The sequence below is a fragment of the Ruditapes philippinarum genome, unplaced genomic scaffold (assembly GCF_026571515.1).
Source record: "Ruditapes philippinarum isolate M1 unplaced genomic scaffold, ASM2657151v2 ctg5170_1_1_1_1, whole genome shotgun sequence".
Lineage (NCBI taxonomy): Eukaryota > Metazoa > Mollusca > Bivalvia > Venerida > Veneridae > Ruditapes > Ruditapes philippinarum.
This window is the reverse complement of record NW_026854957.1, coordinates 56,908-79,483: the sequence shown is the minus strand read 5'-3', so window position 1 is coordinate 79,483 and position 22,576 is coordinate 56,908. Positions and strand designations below refer to the sequence as shown.

At 30.1% G+C, this 22,576-nt stretch overlaps 1 protein-coding gene across 6 annotated transcripts in view; it reads left to right on the top strand.

Moving 5' to 3' along the window:
• The window catches only part of LOC132741599 (uncharacterized), a 76,358-nt gene that overhangs the window by 11,807 nt on the left and 41,975 nt on the right, over nucleotides 1–22,576 (top strand). The window contains exon 1 of one of the 6 annotated variants that reach the window (XM_060729808.1): nucleotides 10,524–10,933. The exons of the other annotated variants lie outside the window; for them this stretch is intronic. The gene's annotated coding sequence lies outside the window, so the exon portion shown is untranslated. Of the gene's footprint in view, nucleotides 1–10,523; nucleotides 10,934–22,576 lie in introns of those variants that run through there. 6 annotated transcript variants of the gene reach the window in all.

Here is a 22,576-nt window from a genome sequence, read left to right as displayed (position 1 = left end):
GTGTATATAAGTTGTATTGATACTTAAACTGACATGATTGGCTTCGAGACGAATAGGGCTAGATTACCATGACGTCTTGGAGACTTTGTCTGATAATCCTGTGTCTTCATATTGTTTACCACATTAGTCTAATAAATACTCCGAAACATAGTATGCAATTTTCTCTAGGTTATTTTATTCTTTAACATATTCATTCTAAAAGCGAAAACATATGTTTAATCACTCTATAAATAGTCAATGTTTGGATTTTTATTTTTTTCTTTGCTTTCATTTTTTTTTATCTTTTTATGCTCCCCGAAAAATTTCGGGGGAGCATATAGTCGCCGGGTTGTCCGTCAGTCCGTCAGTACGTATTCGGTCCCGAATTCGTGTCCGGCCCATAACTTTGTTATTTGAAGTCAGATTTTACAATTATTTCACGGAAATGATCACCATATTGAGACGACGTGTCGCGCGCAACATAAGGGTCGCTACCTTGAAGGCCAAGGTCACAGCATGACCGTGAAGCAAAATCGAGTCCAGTCCGTAACTTGGTTATTTGATGTCCGATTTTACAACTATTTCACAGAAATGATCACCATATTGAGACGGCGTGTCGCGCGCAACATTTGGGTCGCTACCTTGAAAGTCAAGGTCACAGCATGACCTTGAACAAAAATCGTGTCCGTCCATAACTTGGTTATTTGATGTCCGATTTTACAACTATTTCACAGAAATGATCACCATATTGAGATTACGTGTCGTGCTCAAAATTTGGGTCGCTACCTTGAAAGTCAAGGTTACAGCATGACCTTGAACAAAAATCGTGTCCGGCCCATAACTTGGTTATTTGAAGTCGGATTTTACAACTTTTTCACAGAAATAATCAAAATATTGAGACGACGTGTCGCGCTCAAGTCGGTAAATAGATCTAATTGAGTAGAAGTGCAGTGCAAAGAACATTAACTCTGCATTGCCTGAGTTTGGAATTATCACACTTTGAACTTTTTCTGGGACATAACTCTGAAACTACAAAAGATATACTTTTCTGTGTCCAAATCTTAGTCGGGGAGCATCACCCGGTTCAACCTGCTCTTGTTTCTTTTTGCGACTGGTGTAAGTTTGCATTAGGAACACTGTGTTTAATTATGATTTTCTTCATTGTTTTTTATCAGCAGTCGTACAGTATTATGAGCGATGAAAATGATGGTTGATTTTTTCGAGTTTGTATTAATGGCTAAAAATTAAAAAATAGCAAACCTAGTTTAGATTGCCCGCAGTATGATTCCAATGTAATCTCATTTCATCCCTCGAGGATATAATCTAATTTATCCCGTTGTTCTTTAAATGCACATCTTGTGTATCATTTGTCTGTATTCAATTATTCAGCTTCATGTGTATGTTTATCCGAGAATACTTCATAATATTCTAGCAAAATTGTCGGAATTGTTCCAGTTTTTTGTTTTGTTTTTTGAATAAGCATTTCGTTGAAAAATGCCAGATAGTTGAATATTCTTTTCAAAGATGTTTAATTGTTTTTGATTGGCCAGTCTGTCTATTATTTTGTACTGTTCAGCATGTTTATTATCAACCTCTAAAAATCTCGCATATTGAATCATTTAGCGGTAATAGATGTACAAATGTATGTACTTATTTGATAATTATATAATAAAAAAATAGTGCCCGTTATAACTTATAATAGTTATATGCATGAAAAATGCGTTGATTTCTATATGAATGCTACCACCTGACATGTTGCTTACAATAATTTAACTAATATTAACATGAAATAATCTTTTTTTTTAATAAAGAAGGCCGGGACTTATCAAAAGTATTAAAGCCTGTATAAATGGGCAAATGAAAATGTTTTTGAAGTGTTCTTACGTATTTGGCGTTATCAAGCATGTTTATCACTTCTAAATAATATCAGAGTAGAAATTCTATTATATTGTGATACCATCGCAATAGATAATTTAATTTGTATAGAAAAAATCAGTTGATTTTTTTTATGTTAAGAGATATAACTATAAAGAAACTGTACTGTATGTGTTTTTTTTAAGTTACCTATACCTTGCACAACCATTGCTATCTTTTCGAGAAATCATGCACCATGTTATTGTTTCATAATAATTATATTAAAAACACAGTATGTATAGATCGATTAAAATTTTAAATATTAATAAATGGCTGCATGTCAGACGTTTGACACATTTTATATTGATTTATCATAAGTTATTTAGACATCTAATAAACAAGTTAATGTAATTAATTTATTGTACAAGATAGGACACTAGAATACCGTGTTCTGTTTGCTAGTTATGAAGATAAACTTTAAACGTGTACACAGATGCAAATGTCATTTGAATTTCTTCTGTGTTGACATTCCTCTATGCTTTGTATCAAATAATAAATATTTTGTGACATTTTTGAAATATTAGGATAAATAAATATTTGATCTAATAAAAACAAGGTTGATCATAGTTTTAATTCAAACGAAGGAGGAGAAAAATGGGATCTAGCAACTGAAAAGTGTTTTAGTAAGACCATCTTCTCCAGATAACATTTTGTCATCTTTACAGGCGAGGTGAATAGTTATATAATGAAAATAACCTCTTGCTTGAAACAAAGATACACGTATTTGAACAAGGTTGTTATTTTCTGTACTGACAATAAAATAATGTAAATGTGAAAAAAATAATCATAATGGCTTGATATGTTTCTTGAATGGATAAAAACGAGAGACATGCACATGTACGGTAAATTAAATTATTTTCACGTTTATTATGTCACATTATGCATGATAGGTTAAATGAAAAACAATTGTGCATATAGATCTATATGTTAATCCCAAGTAAATTGTTTACAAGTAAAACTTGTTATTAATATTGAGTTTAACTACTTTTTATCAGAGATTCGGTTTCATACCATTCTAATTCCACAGCTTATCGCGGAAGAATAACTTTATTTTACGGTTGTTACACATTGACACCAATTTAGTTACGCGAACGCGTGCTTCTGTGTATGTGTAGCGTTAATGTATACAGCGCTGAAAAAGTAAATTTCATCCGCTTATACATTATACAAGAAACAATATAATTTGAACTCAGACATTTCAAGACGTCTTTCAATTTACCTAACAAATTTCCTACTTTAATTGTTTAAAAGTTACCAACCTCAAGAAATTAATCGTTTTTAGTTTGATTATTTGAATGAAAGCAGAAAAAAGCGAGGTTCTGAATATTGGCGCCTTGATATATATACAAAAATACAATTATTTTCTGAAAAGAACATAATTATAAAATATAAATATTTCTTAAAATATGAAAAAAATACATTTCTTTAAAAATGTGGCAAAGTCATTTTTTTAATAATCGATATGAAACAATCCTGCAGACTATACCGCTGAGATTTGTTAGGCTAGAGACTGAAGGGAATATATCTGACACTCATTTTAAATAGATGAATGCAATGTTTTCTGTGCGTCAAGACAGTGCAACATGATAATTGTGTTTTAAGGATGAATTTGACAAAATGATGATATCTCCATTTTCAAACAGCAAACTTATTCAATACTTTGACATGTTCTCAATATTGTCTATCATTTATGTTACAATTTTAAATATATAAAGCTTATATTTGTCGACTTAAATGTACATTACCTTTGTAGTACGATTAAATGTGCCTGCTTTACGAATATGGCTATTTAAATACAGTACATGTAAGATAGGGAAATATATGTAAAGATATATTTGCCTGTCAAAATGTTTGACATTAATCTGTGAATAGTTGCCAACATTTAACGCATCTGATAACTTGGCAAACTAATGTATAAAATTAATGTATTACTACTTATAGAAGTTGTTGACGGGATAAATGAGACGTGTATCATATGCTATCAAATAAGTTTTATGTTAACATGTTTCAAAACTGATTTTAAGCTGCTACAATGTGATTTCAAACGAACTTGACCTGAACATCACCGTATTTCTCACAGTTATAGCGTTTTCAGTTTTCTTATGATAAGTGTGCCTTATGTACAGTTACATTCAGTTGAGCAGATCAAATAAAAAGTTATAATGGTTTGAATGTAAAGCAGGGAAAATATCCAAAGACCTTTATTAAGCTTGTATTCCTGAGAGTGAAAAATTCATTAACAATCATATACCCTAGGTTTTTGAGTGAATATGTGGTGTTTTGTATATTTTAATGACACATAATTTATATAAAAAAAGCTCAAACCAGTTAATGTGGGGGAGTAGTTGTAAGAGACACTCCAAATAGCTCAACAAAACTAAATTTCATTACTTTTCAGGGAAATTCAAATTTAATCCAATTCTTTCCTATGGGGATATAATCTTATTAAAACTCATGTTCCCAAGTATTTTTGTTATGTTTTTCAATTATTCAACGGTCTTTACTTGTATGTTGATCTATTATTCAAAGAAATTGGCTAAATATTTTCAATATTTAGCATAATTTAAACTCTGCGTGCAATGATGTTAGAACGATTCCAGGTTTTATGTTACTTTAATATACGGTTTATATTTCAACAATCGACTAATTGAAATCTTTGAAAATTATGTTTGTTTGTGTATTTCATGTTCATGTCTTTTGAAGGCAAACTGTTTTTAATTTCTTGATACTCGAGGTATACATCAAATGTTGCTTTGGGTTGGTTCTATTAAGGAAATATATAGAGTATAAAGTTATTTATACCTGTTTTTTGCATTTCTTTGCATGCCTTAGTTGGATGGTTTCTTTGAACTTTGCTTACTCGAAAATCTTTTTTCATCATTTCTTTTCATGTTAATGAATTATATGAAAAAAATATTCAATAATTCATTTTATTGATTTGCCGTCCGTGCATCTGTTCATCAGCTATATTTGAAAACATGATGTATCAAGGATGACATGCAAAATATACCACTATACTATGCCATCTTATAATTAGCTAACTAAATAAGTAAAGAAATCTTCAGTATAAGAAGTAAGTATATTGGCATCTGCAAGTAGAACGTAGATTAAATAAAGAATTCATCCATTTTCTTATTATGTAATTTAAGTTCAATTCAATTTTCGTTCCAAAATAGTTTGTCTGAGGAATGCATGTATAGCATAGGAGACTGGTCGCTATTGATTAGATATAATTTCAAAGACAGTTAAGAATACGTATGTTTTAGGTTCAATGCTCTATTTCAAAGATTTTCTTTGCTTCTATTAGAGCCTTTATTTAGACATACATTTATTCACTGACTAGTCCAATTCCATGCATTTATACATACTAGTTATATAGTTTCTAAATATAGATTTGCTTATACGATTTCCGAATATAGTCAGTTATTTTCTTTAAGAGTTAAAATGGAAATCTTTAAAGTCACCTTATACAGCAGAAGCATAATGGTACATGCAGGGTTTGATTTTTTTCTGTATTCAGGGTAATAAATACAAACTACCTTATGCGACTCTCGAACAAATATGAAAAAGTATTTTATCTCATCCGTAGATTAATTATAAGTTGATTTAGAGTTAACAGTAATAACGACCACTTATATATGACGTAGGAAATTATATTGTCAATACAGCAACGAAATGGTATTCTCTTGGTTTAAAACGTACTGATTTGTCTGTATCAAAAGGACCACGAACTCTATGAAATATAACTTTACAACAAAACATGTGTAATGAGCTTCTAGTAAAAGTAACTTGTATTATACCGTTGTAATTATTCTGGTTATTTAGATTTGTATGTTTAACCTATATAGTCTTAATGTATGTATATTGTATATTGTAGAGGTGCATTATGAATAAGAACTGTAAGAACAGTAACTATAATTGTCGTTTACATTTTAAAATAGCATTTTTAACTTAACACCAAAATACACCTTTGTGACATAACACCAATGCAATTCCTTCAATCTCCATAATTGTGTTATCGATTTCGACAGCTAAATTGTATTTTGAAGCAAATTCCTAACTTTTAACTAGTAGGTATTTAAAACGGCAATTTGTATTGCTGTGACAAAGGATATATACCCCGGTAGAGTGTAATGAACATTACGATACAGTTATTAGTTGAAGATCCGTTATAGACAAGATATAATTATGATTGGTATAACAATTTCTAAAGACTTTTAAAACTTAATCTAAATGACTGTCAATATTAGCATGATGGTCATTTCAGTGATCGCCTGCAATATAGAATATCTGAGCATAAAAATTATCAATCTTTATTAACAGACTGCATTCTGAGCATGGGTTTGTGATTAATATGATGAATATTTTGCTATTTTACGTCAATTATATAGTTTGCATTTTACAATACGATCTTCCCTTTACACTTATTGTAACGATGCAAAACTTCCTACCGTATTGTTGCCTAGATACATGACAATTTGATTGATATCAATCAGTTCTGTCCGAGTCGTTCTAGTCCGTCTTATTCTTTTGTTTTGCATTGCTAAACACCGGCATTATTTTGTCAGGGTCATTCATCATTCACGGAACGACATCTGTCCAATAAGCACTTTTCCCGTGTCTCGCCACACGTTCATTGAAAAAAACAATAATCCTATAGTAACTAAAATATTTACAAAACGTGTACATACTTAAAATTGCTTATAATTTAGCTCACATAACTACATGTATACAATTATTGTAATACTTATACATTGTTATAATAAAATAGTCAAAAGAAACTCAGAAAAGGGTCATTCCATAATAAAAAAGAAGAACGGTTCTTCATTCAGACCAACATTCGTTAATCCAATTAGAATAACCCATATATACAATTCTGTTTTGAAGTTAAAGAAATTCTTCAAAGTGACATTTAAATGTTAAAGGTTACTGACATGTATTCATCCTCTTATATATAAATGTACAGCTCATTTTGTACCCTTTAGATACTTTTAATTATTCAAATGTTTAAGTTCGAAATCTGATTAAGTATTCATTGATGTGACTTTAAACAGAATTACAAAACACAATATCAAGACATTAAATATCATTATACGACTATTTTAAAGATATTTCACAAATATGGTATTGACAATTACATTACTAAAGCTATACTTTTAAAGACATATATTTTCGATCATTGTTGTAAGTTCCTCTATTTGACCTTTTTCAATTTGGGTGGTTCCAGTATTCTTTAGATATATTTTGAATTCTGTATAATCAACCCTAAGATATGTTTCCTGCTATCTAAATCTTGTTGTAGTGTTGTAATAAGCAGGCTTCTAAACCTCTGATTCCCTCTTAAATTTCGATTTATCCGCCCATAGTTTCCTCGTTTAGGGCACGGTCAGTTTTATTTACCTGGAAGATCATACGCCGCTTTTCGTGGAATGGCATGAACGTTTCGCATTGGAGGCTACTTGGTCATCGGCATATGAACACATAATTCTGCGGATGTTTCGAAATTCAGAATTTCACAATTACAAGTATTAAATGTTGGATACTGCAAAAGCAATTTGTAGCGGGCGTTGGCAAAGCTTGCTCCTTCAAAATGTTCAATCAAACCGAGGCTGAAACATTTTCAATATTTGTCGTAGTGTGCGGTCATCATATTTGTTTCATATTCACTTGGGTCAGAACAATAAAAGTACTGTTTATTTCAAATTGTATAAGTATTTTTTCTATTGTACCGATGATTGTCTTTGAATGTACCAATTGACTCACGTTGGTGTCACACTCTCTTGAAAATTACCACTTTAAAACTATTACAGAAATGAAACATACTTAAAGATTTATAAACCTGTAGCAATATTCGTCACTTGACTTGGCGGGATTGTTTGATTTTAGAGAATACCTTACCATTGGAGAAAACATGATTTAAAGAAAGTTTTATTTACCAAAGAAAATAGAACAGACAGACAATAAAGATAGGACTTTATTTAATATGATTTGAGTATATTTTACTTTTATGAGGTTGTTGTAGCTCAAACGTTTTTAACTTTTCCTGACAAACTTGTTCAAAAAGAAATTTTCAATCTTGAAAAATCAGACATCTTTCAACCAAGTTCATTTATAAACTTTCTGTTTATTAGAAACGGAAACATTAACTGCAGCAAATTATGGTTTTTAAATTGTTAACACGTGTGAAATCTTATTTTGAATTTATACAATGATTTATGCAGTGAATCAATGAAATGCCTTCACGTTTTATCAACGTTGGCGATGAATAGATAACAAGAGTCTTAAAAGTGTATATATAACACTATTTGTTATAAAAACGGTACAATTGTTTAAGATTGGTATCAAAGGAAACTGTAATTAATAAAGATAGTGATCGATTCAATACATTTATTGTACATTTATCGTGGAGTACCTTATCACCCTACATATTTAAGAAAATTGGATATGACAAAAAGTGATCGTGTTTTCATTAACTGATATTCTTTAAAACAATAATTATGTGGACAATTTGTAAATATTGTAGGTAATGGTGTTAACAAGGTTTGTTTGTATTTTCGACGCTTTTTGAAAACCTACGTTGTTTTTTTATAATTTCATTTGTTTTTTTAAATTTGGATGGTTCACGCAATCTAGTTTAACATTTGGAGATGATGTTGAGGAGACCATTTATTTCATATAATCGTGTAGGTTTTCGTTTATTAATTGCTTTCTAATTAATTATATTTCATTTCATTCTGATTAAAAGAGTTCAATTTTTTTAAATATAACATAGAAATATAACGAAAGTTGTGTTCGGCTTTGACAGGAAATAATCTTAAAGCTGTTAAATTTGTTGTCTTTGTAGCATATTCAAATATTGATTTGTTACTGATCAAGTGAGACAATAAGGTTGATATCTGCTTTGTATATATACAGAATCATATTAGGGCTATGTTTTATATTTCAAGCATTGCTCTTTGAGAATTTCTTTTTTCCAATAACTTCGTTTAAGAAAATTTACAAGCTTTTCTTACATTAAGATATTGCAGAAAAGAGACATGCAAGACATGTTATTCTCCTTTATCTCATAAAATATGCCAAAGTATTCAAATGTTTGAGGTATTATCTGTCTTTACTGCAGGTATTTATTTACGATTGTAATAAAAGAGGATGTACAAAACTGCATTCAATACTTTGATCACTTATTTATGCTAGACTGACTAGACGAGACGATCCCAAAATACATGAAAATTTTGGTATTGAAATATATGACAGAATCGTATCGTGCGTTTTTTCCTGGTATTGTTTTGTCTGCGTAATTCCGTAATAGTATGTATCGAAAGCAATCACACTCTTAATAAGTTGTATATTTAAACGCCGATCTACTTTCATCATCCTAAGTCTGCCATTAATGATTAAACGCATAGGGAAGTTATTCGGAAATATTTCTTTTTTTAAGGAACCATACGCACTTATTCACGGAATTTTGTGAAAGTGTCACATTAAAGGCTCAGTGAATACACTGTTAGTATCTTCTGTACAGATGTTACCAAATTGTTAATTATATCATATTCTAGTCTAGAATACAACATTCAGATTTGACCGTTGCATCTTGGCGTCGACGACAGTCCACATAGTTCACTGTTTTAACATTTTGCTATTTCAAAGGGTTAATAAATTCGAGCCTGCAGTGTCTTCAATTTTGCAGTGTTTGGAGAGAATTATAGACCCAAAAGCAAGAAAAAAAAACTTATTAAAATAGGATATAAAAGTGTTCATTATTAAGTCGCTGTAGTATTATTTTAACGAAATATGTGCGAAAACATCATGTTACCTTCATTACTTAAACATTTTTAAAATTAAAAACAAACAAGCAAAATTAAGATTGCTCTCTGAAAATCTCGTTTAATCTCATTTCATCCCTCGAGGATATAATCTAATTTATCCCGTTGTCCTTTAAATGCACATCTTGTGTATCATTTGTCTGTTTTCAATTATTCAAGAATGTTAACGTGTAAGTTGATTCCATTTTTTTCTTACGCTTCCATGAAATTGTCTAAATAGCTTCAATTTTAGAAATAAATGGTATTGGTTTTCTTTGAAAGTTGCATTAAGATTGAGTTTTCACTTTTTGTAACGGTTTTGCTATTTTTCTTGGGATGGCACTGTCAATAACTTTCAAATTAGGTTAGTTTTTCAGGGTAAAAATTGTAAATAATTATTTGACTATTGTTTCTTTACAAGTTTCATTCCAATATGGTCATTACGGTTTAACGAAAGATTCGTCATTTATGAAGACCACGAATCATTATTTAAAAAAAATCTTTTGATAACTAGGTATTAATTAGATGAATATTGGATTTAACCCGATTTTAAGGTTAATCAACATTGCATCTAAGCTTATCTGATTGATTGACATTGTTTAAAAAAATCAAATGATCAATAACCAATCTAATGATTGATTGACCACCTGTCAGACAATCGACACATTTTAATAGACTCTTTTAATTGATAAAACATTAAGCTAATTGGTATATTTACATTATGTTGCCATCAGATAAGATGGTTTAACATTACTTGACTTTAGAATACCGTGTATTTTATAACACTTATCAAAGTAATCCCTTTGACATTTACTACTTTGTTTACGCAGCGGCCAAGTGTGTTTACCTTATTACATGCTGGTACACCTCTATAGTTTACTATCAAACATCAGTTATAGTGTAACACTGTTGAATAAAACTTCGATACATATCACATTGAAGGATTTAATATTTGGAATATATTAAAGAAGTGATGTTGAAGTTATTTAGCGACAGACATATTTTTATTCTTTATTCCATGGAGTGGTAACATAAGAAAAAATAGTTTGTCACTTGCAAAGATCAGTATGTGTAATTTTCAATAAAACGACGCCTTTTGTATAGATGTATATAGCACAGGATATTTTTCTATAATAATATATCGTGAGTAACTGTTGTAACATCTTGTAAATAAGAGATTTCTTGTGATGTGATATGGGTTTCAAATAAAGTAGTTTCTGTATTAGGGAATATAAACGGTAACGTATATTGTTTATAACATTGAAAAATATTCATATTGTTAACGTTTAAGTTTGAAAGATTTGATATTGTTCCCATTATGACAGATGTTTTGGCTATATACAGTTTACTCAAAATTTAGGCAGGTTGTATATCTATAATATTTCCACAAATATAATATTTTGATTATGCTCGTTCATTTCTTTCTCATCGTTTGAAGTTTTCAAAGGTTTCGTTAGATACACAAATGCAAAGTATAATTTGTTTTATAAAAATTGACAGAGCAATTGACATTCCTGTGACAAAAGATCTTTTATCCATTTTGTAGAAATGCCATTGTTATTTTGCGATAATTATGTACGTACGGACATTTAAGGCGAATATTCGATAAGACATAAATGTTTGTTAAAACATGCAAATTATACTTTCGTTTTCCTTCAATTTGCGGGCACAAGTTATTTTACCAAAGACGTCGCAAACATGTCGACAAATGGTAATGCATATTCCAGAGGGGTTTTGGAATTGTATTGTTTTTCTAAGGGGTTTATGGGTCTCCACTTATCGTTATTTTCACTATATAAACGTTAGTTTATACCCGACAAAAACGTCAAATTCCATCGGGGTTATACCCTCATTCCTAGATCCGCGGACAAATACCTTTCACTTTTACAAAAGGATTTTCATATATGAACTATCTTAGATATGATATTGGTTGATGTGCAAACACCTGTTAATTGAAAAGAAAATGAAATGTATACTAAGCAGTGATAACACTACACAACGGTCAATAGATAACTGAATAGGAAACGTAATATAATAAAGGTAAGATCACGGGAGGATAAACAACGGAATCAGTTTAATTTGGGGACATATAATAATACATTCAGTGAGACTATCTTTATTCCTAACATATTATATCTAATGAAAACATTCCTTCACACTGTTGCCTGGGTGCATAAATCTTGATTAAGTTTGGTCTTCGTCTTCGACTAAAAATCTCTTCTTATTCATTTATTTCCTTTGTTATGTTTAACAATGGAACTACTTTGTCAACGCATCCATAAAATATAAGGCAAGTCGTCCAAATGACTCGGTCAGTTTAGCATTCGTACTCCATTATAAGTTTTATATAGGTGTATTGCACAGTACAGATAAAGCACTGTAAAATAGGAAATAATTTCATGATAAATTGTAGATATAGTAATGCATATATAATCTGTTGTTCACTTATTCTGAATAAATGGTCTATATATTATCAATTTTGCAGATGGAAGCTCTGTTTCACTTGTTTTACTTTTAACAGTCGTTAAAATGTTTACATTCCCTTTATGAAAAAATCGTTTACGATCTAAAAGTAAACTTCTAAAGTGAACTTTCAAACATTTAGTTGTTTGTATTGTCACAGTTTATCGGTGATCACATTATAAACAGTGTCACTTTATGTTGTATCGAAAAGGTTTGTTTACATGTCTGATTTTAGGTTTTATTTAATAGAGCTGAAGAACGTTTCATATGCATTGTCATATATCAGGAATATTTTAAATTATCTTAGTAACGAATATTTAATATAATGATTAATATAAAATAAGGTGAATCTGATGTTTCCTTGATTGATTTGCAAAATCGTTATTGTATATCTTCAAGAAAACCGATATCAGATATTTTATGACTATATTTCCGTTGTCTACTGCTGAATATTTCTTTTTCTTATATTCTTTAGTTAATGATGTTGTACTGAAATCTGACAGAAATGTATTATCATGTGCTAAAAAGTAAATTGTAGTGATTTGTGATGGTCAACTTCATGGTATTTGATAGTGGCATAGTGTTTTCATATAATATTGCTGTTTTCATTGCTTCCGAAGGATAACTCAGATTTCCAGATTTTGGATAAATCTATATTATGTATCTTTACTAGAAAATTGTGACCAATCTATATCACAATACCTATCTAAAGGACACTAGGACACGATATTTATTCACGGAATTCTTCTGTTTCAAAATTACAATTTACTAATGGATTATGTCATTTTTTTACTAAATAAATCCGAATGAGAATCACGGTTTTTATTCAATGACACCTACATTAAAATTGGCAATTATCTAGATTAACAGTACTCCCTCGTGTAATATTTAACTTGTAATGATATTGTTTGGTCATCTATCCTTTTGGAAAAGACACGCGTTACTACATTTCATCACGGATTATGTACTTCAACTAAAATAAGAGAAGAACAGAATTTCAACTTCTACAATTCTGACCCAGGCTGAAGATGGTCTAAAAAAATTTATAAAACGAATTGTGATAAAAGATGATAGGTTTCCGGTAATCATATCTTATTTAATATCAATTCGTTCCGGAATGTACTTTAAGATCAATTTGCAAAATTTATACCTTCTAATAAATCTTTTTATGGCATCTATTCGGTAACGAATATAAATTTCTAGTGAAGAGTTTCAATACTAACCATATTCTGTATTTTATGATATTTTATTTCAATTTGATGTTTCGACATTTACACGACAATAACATGGAATCGTAAAAACCTGTAGATGAAAGTTTGTATCAACCAAGAAGGAAATAAAAACATTACAGATTCGAGAACTTTGATGTTGTTATTCTGCCACTTATTATATTGCTTCTTCGTAGAGTATTGAATTATTTGTGAAACAATATGGTTAGGGATTTATGAGGAGCAAACATTTTTCCTAATAATTTGGGAAATATTATGTTTGTGTAAAAAAATGTTTGTGTTCAGTTGTATGTGAACTAGCGACTTGAACCGCCTGACACGTCGGTGGTTGTTCTAATGTGTCCGTTCATGACTGAAATAATGCACGGAGGGGGACACCTGAGGTATCCGTTCACTAATAAAGATTGAGTGTCGTCGTGTGAGATAAATAGTGTTGGTGTGACGTAAAAGCCAGTCAAAAAGAGGAAGAAGAACTGTCTGATAGACTCCGAGCCCCTTTAGTTTTGTTCAGTAGGATGTCTGTTCAGGATGACATTTGTAATATTTACTCTCCCTGGCAAAATAAAGGCATGTTCGAAACTTTTAAGACATACTTTAATATATCTTTTTGTTAAGTAACTGCAGTTCTTTTGGAGTTTGTGTTATCGTCTTATTTTAGGAGGTTTATATTTTTATAATATTTGATGTTTGTAAATTGCGATAATTTTGCTAGTATTTCTTTATCACGAACATGATTTTCAGAGCCTTAAGATGTTTTTTGCTTTTTGATTACTGGGAGATATTATCAGAAATAATTGCCGCGGCATCATTTTCGCTCTTGAGAAGCGAAAGGTGTTACGCATTCTTTTCTTACAGCAATTTTTATCACCTGTTTTATGGAAGAACAAAAATATCATAAAGAATTGGTTGATGTTTTGGATAATTGGAAGGTAATATGAACGTGATGGTTTATTAATGAAGATCTGAATAACATTTGCTTGATAATAATAAACATGTTTGAAATAGCTGTTGTGTAGTCTTGTCTAGCTATATACTGCTGTTTTTCAGTTTTGATTATATGCTGTCTTGATAAACTCTGTACTGTTTGTAGCTCAAATGTTACAATTTGATATTGGATTGTCTTAATTTTCCAAAACAAAACTGTTCAAAGTTCAAATCAGGTCAAATCCCTAACACAAATCAAGTACACTTCAATGCGTCTTATAGTAGTTTTTCAATGTAAATAAATATGTCTGAAAGTTAAATTATTTAATACTAACAAGTACCATTGATTTAACTTATGTTTATTCATATTATTCATCCGCAGTCATTTTCCTTATCAGAACAATTTGTACATATTTATCCTTATTAAAAATAGTAATTTTATTAAAAATCAATATATTAGTATGTTACATTATAAAAGTACGAAACAAAGATTGTTTACATGAAAATAGAATGGATCATTGAATAACACTAGTAGGAATGCTTAACTCTCTAGACGACCTGATAACAAAACCCCTCCAACAACACTCTTAGTAATTGGAGCAAAGATTCCATAATTTAGGTCTCATACCAATAAAGATACCCTCGAGGCTGATGTATGTACTAAATGGTTCCTGGTTAAATGACATAATGATGTGAAAATTCACCCATGTTGTTATTTTATTATTTCTGTAAATTCTGAATTGTATTTTTTCTCTCTCACTATCTCGAGAATATTTCGATCCAGTCTTACAAGGTTACATCTTTAACAGAATCTGTCATGTCATACATCCATTATTTTGATATTGTATACAGGTCATGTCAATCTGTTGTTAACTTGCCAAAGACAGTAACAGCTTTTCATAACAGAGTTTTGTCAGGGTGATTTCTGTAATTTTCTTTAACTCTTATACGGAATATATCTTGCAATTGCAATGTACGATTCTCAAAGGAATACAATTACGTCATTATTATGATGTGATTGATACTCTTAGGATATTGGACATGGAATATGGCTGTAACGGAGGTGTCTCTATGGATTACTTTTACGATTGCTTTTTAAACATGAATTTTAAAATTTGGTAAATATTATGCGTCATTTGTTGGCAATTGTTCGATTCATGTCTCCATTCCATGATAGTCTTATAAACCTTTTAAAATAATAAATGACAGTATTGCACTTGGACATTTATTACGTGTGAATATATATGTTACATAGCAGATTAAATGTATTGCAGTTTTTCTTTTATATAGTCTTATAGTACAGTACTCAGTTGTGAATCATATTTTAGAGCGCCGCCCTTGATAACGAGATGTAGTTAAAATTATATTTAATATTTATTACTAGATTTATGATACTTTTATTAACGGGACTATGATTTTATTGACACTAAGATCGTATCAAATTTATTTACTATTATAACAGTTTTAATGTGACTTCACTGAGTTTTTTTACATGAAGTAGCTGGAAAATATTTTTTCGAGACTTGTTTACACTCATTCCCTTCTCAACCTTTTCCTGAATAATTATTTATATTCTGAAAAATGACCATAAATGAAAAGCGTTATCTCTGAAGTCGGGCTAGAAATCATGCATAAAATCGATTTTCAAACAAAATATATTTCAGTATATTTCTTTATTATCTTTGCAATTTTTTGTTTTCATTTTAAATGTATCTCTTGATATAAGCAAGAATTTCATATTTTATGTTTTAAAGCTATTGACTCCTGTCGATACGGAACGACAGTTTTATATTAAACAAAATAATGTATGATAGTTACATTTAGATCTGCAGTATTTACATGTTACATTGCTAGCTTCTCTTTTTAGAGATCGCCCTTTGTAAAGATTTTCTCTCTATTCGAACTCATAAATCTTGAAATTTGAAATCAAATTCTACATACAACAAAACATAACAAATTCTATAAATTGGACTGCATATGTAAATACTTTATTTTAGATATGTGGTACAGTATCCTTATTTTTTATAGCTGTATTCAGAGTAAATTCTGTGAAACTAAGTACATATATGAGCCGCGTCACGACAAAACCAACATAGTGCGTTTGCGACCAGCATGGATCCAGACCAGCCTGCGCATCCGCGCAGTCTGATCAGGATCCATGCTGTTCGCTATCAGTTTCTCTACTTGTAATGGAGTTGGTAAGCGAACAGCATGGATCCTGATCAGACTGCGTGGGTGCGCAGGCTGGTCTGGATCCATGCTGGTCGCAAACCCATTATGTTGGTTTTGTCGTGACGCGGCTCATATAAATCTTTGTCTAGATTCATGATAAATTGATTGATTTTGGTCAGCCTGGTGTCTCTGTTCCAGCGTATTCATTTGTATATTTACGCTGAACTTTACAATTATTTCACCAATGTCGTTAATCATCCTGGATAGGTTGTCCAACAATAGCAATGTCATTGTGCGAATATTTGATCAAAATAACGCTCTCGAAGTTGTTTTTTCGAATTCTTACACTAAAACTACTAAAAATGTGGAAACAAAGTGATCCCTCGGAAGCATTTATTACAATAGAATTACATGAAAATTGCAGACACGGTTTGATTGAGTCTGTATATGAGGGATAATGAAAAAGTGCAACATCTCTCACGCCCCCTAGCACCAGCTTGGCCGGTACTCAATTCTCAACCCTTAATAGTGCTGGCAACAATGATCCCTAAGGACCAGAAAAATATAAACTCAAGTCGCACCATCCTAGACTATAAGTTAACAATTCTATGACACTCTAAAATATATCTAAAAGATCCAAGTGCAGTTGATAATAAAAAGGGTCAGGAGACAGAATTAATATGGTTAAAATTAACCCAATGTTAACGGTCATAAGTGGTCATGATAAGTGACAGGTTATGGTAAAAACACATTTAGAGGTTTATCTTTTAATAGAGTTTCGAATTTGTATTCATACTCAATTTGTCTAAAAGACATACCTTTTGTGTTTGACTTTTTTAATATTTCGACACTTTTTACTCTAATATGATAATAAAAAGAATTACAAATGGATAAAGATAATATATGAATCACTAAAAGGCTTTATATTATATGTAAAACACACTGTTATATGTGTTCAATCTCATTGTCGTCAAATATACAAATATCTTATCTATTGGTTTTATATATTGATCGGATTAATAAAGAAATAGCGATGCAAATTGTCTGACACTTGTAAGATCCTTGTTATTTGAATTACTATTGCCTCTGTTTGGTTAATTACATTGTTTCATTTAATTTCTCATTTTCCCCATGTTAATCATTATCATCATCACAATCTGCCAATGTTTTCAACAATACAATGATACACAGCAATGTTTTTGTTTTCAATTATTCAAGATTTAACATGTAATTGATCATTAAACATTCATTCTTAGACTACTTGTAAACAAAAACATTGTCTGAAGGATAGAACTTTTAGCAAATGAAACTGTAAGACGTTTTGTTATGTCCTGTCTTAAGATATCATTTGATCCTAAGGGAACGTTACGCCGACTTGATGGCATTCCTTATATTTGTGTGAAGGCCCTGTCATGTTGCATTATAAAGTAACGTGTAAGGATGATATCAGTTGAGACGTACTTTGAAAAATGATACAAACATATAGAGTAAAGTTTTAAAACATTTTTTTAGATATGGGTACATTTCAGTTTTTTTCTTACTCCTGCAATTTCAGAAACATAAAGAAATTAAATTTGATTTTTATCTAACATTTGAAAGAAACATTGAAAGTTACGTTTTATTTCTATAGAAGACATTATTGACACATCTTATGGTAAAAGAATTATTTTATTGACATTATTTGATTGTTTTTTTAAACAAAGCATAACAGAACAGAACATAATTATAGTTACTTAGACTGGAGCTTCTTTTTCATAAGCTATATAAATGCAACACAATACGTTAAATGCAATACAATGCGTTATGAAAATCAGTGTAAACAGAAACAGAAAAGAACAATTCATTATTTCTTGGTCCGTAACTGTCAGGAAAATGCAATGAATCATACTTTGATTACTAAATAACTGACCGAATTATACAATGATATAAATTGAAATGTATTAACGTAATTCAGTTGTTACTATAGGAATATCAATAGTTTCATTTAAATGCAAATGAGCAAATACCCAAAAGAATATGCGTAAATATATGCTTTCCTTCTTGTTTCAAATTGTGTGGTTTATTGTTTTACAACATTTTCGCTGTTAAAATAAAAATGAATGGCCATTTAAGCAACCAGGTTAAGTACGCGAAGTATTTCTTTGGTAGAACCTGTGGTTGGTTTTTCAGATGATTTTTTTTTAAATTGAAATAATAGTTTTTTATTATAATAAACGGATACTCTAGATACTATTCAACACGTGCTATTCTCAGTTGTGATATGTGAGTGAGCAGTGAGTAAAATGTTTACAAAAATATTAAAGATCCTTTAACACAATTTTTTATGGTTTTATATCATTAACATGATGCTTAAATTAAAATTTATCAATATTGTTAGTTCCAAAAAGCATTATTTATAAAGATATTACCAAATTTAACATTTCATGTAAATAAAGAGAGGTAATTAGGAATCTATTTTCTATAAAGTCTAAGTCATTTTTTTTCAATAAGTAATGAATGCATATATTTTAATGATTACATTTGATGTGCACAAATATTTGCAGTATACATTTTACATATTCTTTGATGTTTGAAAATTGTTTTATAAGCATAATTATATACATATATAAACTTTAACTTAAGTGTGGTATACAACCACAATTACAACATACTGTAATTTTGTCACATATACATATACTAGTATTCTAAAATATCACTTTTTGGTGGAGGTTTTTAGTTTAATTGTGAACAATAAGAATTACAGTTGTATACATATGCAGGAATTTATTCTGTTTCTAAATTAACAATTAGCTAATTAACTGTCTAGTCATTCGGCTCCTAAATGAATTCAAATGAGAATTACATACCCTTTTTACAAATAACACGTACATAAAATTTGGAAATTTCGTAGATTAACAACACTCCTTTGTGTAATATCCAGCTTATAATGCTCCTGTTGGGTTATTTTATGCATTCATTGCATCTTATTTTCATTTGCTCTTTTGGTGTTTAATTGCAATTGTTAGACATACTATTCTAGCTCATCTTTTTAGGAGCATTAAATATGTTGCAAAACCAGATCCTTGGTGTAAAAGATAAATTAATTCATTGGAACTAATTACATATCAACGTTGCCTTAATACATTGCAAATTAATATCGTTGCCTAAATACAATGACATTTTATTTATTCTGGTAAGCTCGATTCTTGCTTCATCTATATTCCTTTGCACTATTAGCACTCATCATAATAATACGTTTGTCAAGGTCACTCCTCTATCTTGAAATTTTGTCCAGGAATAGATAAGCTACTGTTTTGTAAATATCTCGAGCGATTATTCCAGACTTGACCTTTCGAATTAGCTAAATAATTCATAAATTTGAACAATCCTAGACAATATTTCGACAGTATATAAAGTATGTTCCAAAATTATAACGGATGTAATTCTCTATTACAATAAAGGTGTTAAAAGAAAAGAGGGATGTAGACTAGGTAAACACTCGCAAGAATTAAGGTTAGATGGAAAACTACAGCAGAAGAAAATGGTACTATGGTTGATTTCTTTTTGTCAAAATCAGTTAAGATTTAAATAAAAATGAGAGGAGTTTTACCAATATAGATTTTTTGCGTAAAGGGATGTGAAGAGGGGTCGATTTGGTTTCATATTAAAATTCTAGTTGTCAAGTTGTCAACGTTACTTTCTATTGTTAACTGTTATGTTTGTTGCATTTTAGTTTTATTATTGCAATAAATCCAAATGATTTCACCATCCCAACATTGATTTATAGCGTAGTTGTTATTTGAATTTTAATCAGTACGATATGATAATTTCTTGGGTGACTTGAAGATGTCATTAGTTTTGTCAAATGTTCCTTAAATACAAAAACACACTATCATTTGTCTGTTTTAATTATTCAAAACTTAACATGAAATTGTTAAATAATATTCATTCCTAAACAATTAGAAAGTAACAATTGATTGAATGACAACACTTTCAGCAATGTATAGGAAATCAAGTTGTCTTGTTTTTATGATGCTATACTATTCTGACCCTTAAACACATCCGGTTGACTTTAGATATTTTGCTGAAACATTTATACTTACTATTAATTGTTATAATACGATTGTTTTTGGCTATATTTAACAGAGTTTATTTGTTGCTTTTGTTAAATATACCACCTGTCCTTTCATTGAATTTATATAGTTATCGACGTTCCAATTGTAATTGTTTTTCATAAGCCAAAGCAAATGTAATGAATTCTCATGTTTCGATAAAATCCCACCTAATTTCCTAATCCTAGAATAGACACAGACAGTGAAAGACATTTGACACAAAAATAAGTATTTTCAGTTTACATTCTTGGCTTCTTTACTTATTTAGAAAATGTATATACATGTATATGCATTGTGCAATATAGTTTACCAAAATGCATTGTTGACTTTCAGTATTTGATGATAATCTTTGACTTATTTGAGTGATATTCTTATATAAATTATCTAATTATATATCTCCACAAAAACTCTGCGAAAAAACGTATATAAAAACACTTATATATCTAGGATGGTGTAAATATTCCATTATCAAGATTACCGCTACTCTCAGGGGGAAGGATTTAGTTTGTAATTTTTGTGTACTGTCATTGTCTGAGGTTGTTTGACAACAGCTTTGCCTTACATTTACGATTTTCGTGTTGTTCTTTATGCCATTGTACATTGGACTGCAATAAACAAATGGAAATACTGTGTATGTTTACTGCAGCAGTGACTCATTATGTTTCAGAATTTAAAAAATCATTTTTTTTTCTATAAGTTTATATAATAATTAGTTCAATATGTGTTTTCTCATTCTGAATGTACAGTCTCAGTGCTGTTTTTATTTTTATTTTTTTTTTTTTTTTTTTGGGGGGGGGGGATATATTTCAATTCTTTTAGTGTTGAGGTGCTTGTGGATGTAATAGATGTTACACCTTATTATCTTTCATTAACAAACTACTCAAACAGACAAAGTCTGCAATTTGCAAGTTTTAAACTATTATAATCATTTATCTCCCTCCCTCTCTCTTCAAAGTTCAAAATATCTCTTTCATTAAAAGAAATCTAAAGTAAGTGTTTTGTTTTTTAGAATAATGCAGTTTACTTTTGGAATGTTCCATGGTTTCGTAGGACCTTTTGTAAAAAGCATTTAGACCTTGTTCAAAAGAAACTTGTACCATTTGCGTTGCCTTATTCATATTTCAACTTTGTTAATTTTTTTTTTGCATGTTTTGATTTTTAATGCTTTGAGAATATTCAGTCAGATTTAGGATGAATATGTTTTTCTGTTATATCAAAATCGAATGAGAAATACGTGATTTATTTGGAGTACGGTCTAGTCTAAATCTGCGATTTTCAAATATTTGTTTTCCTTGTCAATGCTCTCGAGGGAGAATTCTTTCCAAAATTTCTTTTACGCCATCTTCTTTGTCATGATGCTTACTTTATTCTTTAACCTAAAATATTGCATGCATTTTACGTATTCCCACACCTGCAGTTTCTATGAACCAGCATTAACTGATAATTAGACATACATCAGGGTGGTCCAATAAAACCCTGTCTCTTTCTTATATTAACGTATTTTGCATATTCTTATTTAGTTTAACGATATGTATATGAATTCCAGCAAAATTGTTCTCATTATTTAGACACATTAAATGATTACTGCTCTGGTTTCCTTTAACATATTTCGAGTGGATGTGATATTAAGGACTTTGTTTATGATATACATCATTAGAAGTTGTAACATGAAGTGTTATTTGTAATCACTTTTCATAAGAAAGATAATTAATACAAAGTACAGTTATAACATATTACCTAGAATTATATAATCACGCTTCTGATAGTAGCTTGTGTAAAGTTGTAGTGCAAAAACAGGAAAAAAATATGTGAAAAAATATGACTGTTTTGATAGACTTACGTTTGATGTTAAATGTTTTACAGCGCTTTGTGCTACTTTTCCAAAATATATATATATTGTTACTGCATAAATATGTAGACATGAAAGTCTGAAAAATACATGTACTCCTGCTTTATTTCGAGGAAACAATTTCGAGGAAACAGTTTCACTTTTGCGAAAATA